Raw genomic sequence first — 2,405 nt, 5'->3', positions numbered from 1 at the left:
AAAAACCAACCTCATTGCCATCAAGTTGATTCTGACCCATAGTGATCCCACGTGTGTCAGAATAGAACTGTTCCATAGGATTTTGACCTTATGGAAGCAGATCTCCAGGTAATCACCCCTTGCAGTTGAGTCTGATTCTGACTCGTAATATAACCACTGTGCCACCAGGGCTGCTTTCAACCACCTAAGCAAAAAAAAGAAAAAAAAAAACCATTGCCATCGAGTCAATTCCGACTCATAGCATCCCTGCAGGACAGAGTAGAACTGCCCCATAGAGTTTCCAAGGAGTACCTGGTGGATTCCAACTGCTGACCTTTTGGTTAGCAGCCATTGTTCTTAACCACTGAACCACCAGTGTTCCTCCCCAAATCCCTTCCTCATTCTTCATGCATATCTTTGTACAATGTAAATCTGATTGACATTCTCTTAAAGAAGTCCTCCATTAGCTTCCCATTGTATTTAAAATAAAAGCTAAATCTCTTACTAAGGTCCACAAGGTCTTCAACCACCGTAATTGCCTTCTGTTATATTCTAATCTTTGCTCCAGCCTCCAGCCGCAAGAACTTTCTTTCAATTTTTGAAAAATGCTAAATTGCTTCAACCTCGGGCCGCAACACACACTTTTCTCTCTGCCTTGAACAACTGTCTCTTATTCTTGGCCTAGCTAGGCCACTTCATCCCTTTGGATCTCTGCTTAAATGCCATTTTCTTACAGGATATTTTCCTGTTTTCCTATCTAATTCAGGTATTTCTAATTTCTATTCACCTCCCCCCCTTTATTCCTTCCGTACATTTATCATAATTTTAAAAATATCTGTGTATTTTTATTGTTGCTGTGTATGTTTATCTCACCTTAGAGACTAAAAGTATCTGAAAGATGTTGATGATGTTAGCTGCCTGCAGGTCAGCCTCTGACTCATGGTGACCCCATGCACAATGGAACTGAAATGCTGCCCAGTCCCGTACCATCCCTGTGATCAGTTGTGGATCAGAACTTTGTGATCTATAGGGGTTTCATTAGCCGATTTTCAGAAATAGGCTGCCAGGCTTTCTTCCTAGTCCATCTTAGTCTGCAAGCACCACTGAAAACTGTTCAGTACCATAGCAACAAGCAAGTCTCCACTGAGTGACAAATGGTGGCTGCACGTGAGGTGCATTGGCTGAAATAGAGCCTGGGTCTCCTGCATGGAAAGTGAGAATTCCACCACTGAACTACCATTGACTCCTCCATAAAGATAAACTTTAAGAAAAAAACCCTTTGCCTTCGAGTCGATTCCGACTCATGCTCACCGTATAGGACAGAGTAGAACTGCCTCATAGGGTTTTCAAGGAGCGGCTGGCAGATTTGAACTACGGATTTTTTGGTCAGCAGCCTGAGCTCTTGACAACTGAGCCACCAGAGTCCTCCATAAAAATAGGAACTGTCAATTCTCTTCCCTATTATTTTGTCCCTTGCTATAGCCCTTAAATCTTGTATGGTTTACTAAGCACAGTAGGACCTTAATTTATTGAATTAATATTCCTTGAATTAATAAATCAAACATGGCTGCACAGGAGAACCTATAGGGCTGTTTATAAATATATAGATCTGGGAGTCTCAGTCAATACATGACTATTGAATCCAAATCTTTTTTGGGGTGGAGCTCAGCAATCTGTGTTTTTAACAAACTTCACAGTGATTCCTACTTAGACAGCTCAGGCCTGATATTTGGAACCTATGGCCTAGAGAAGAGTGTCCAAGATTCAAAATTAGAAGACACGGGTTCAAATTCCTTTTGTAATTTACTACGTATGGAACTTAGGAAAGTCATTTAATGTCTCTTAACCTCAGTTTCTTTTTCTGTAAATGTGAATAATAAAAAACATCTGCTTTAAAATGTAGCTGTGAGGCTCCAACAATACTATATTTTAAAATACTGTGTGAATTGCATATGAAACAAATGTCAGAATTTTCACTTTTTAAAGATCTCTTCCACACAGAGCTTGCCTTATCAACTGACAACCTATCTGGCTCAGCCCACACTTCTCCAGTGAGATAGGGTCCCTTCCCTTATACTTTTGAAGAAAAACTAAGAATAATAATTCACCAAGACTTTTGCTTTTTCGAAGTTGTGAGCCATCATTATTTGGATACACATGGGAACACACCCATAGCCACACTAGCCCATTTGCTGCTAGGGAGGAAACTAAGCTCAGGCAGCAGCAGAGCCTGGGGGAGAAAGCTTCGCCAGCTTCCACGAGGATAGCCAGGCTTGAGTCTCCTCTCCTGGCAGCAGCAAAGAAAAGCCAGAACTGGGAATTGGGCACCTACCCTGGTGGTATAGTGGTTAAGAGCTATGGCTGCTAACCAAATGGCCAGCAGTGCAAATCCACCAGACGCTCCTTAGAAACACTTTGGGGCAGCT

The sequence above is a fragment of the Elephas maximus genome, chromosome 3 (assembly GCF_024166365.1).
Source record: "Elephas maximus indicus isolate mEleMax1 chromosome 3, mEleMax1 primary haplotype, whole genome shotgun sequence".
Lineage (NCBI taxonomy): Eukaryota > Metazoa > Chordata > Mammalia > Proboscidea > Elephantidae > Elephas > Elephas maximus.
Note: the sequence above shows the minus strand (reverse complement) of the source record.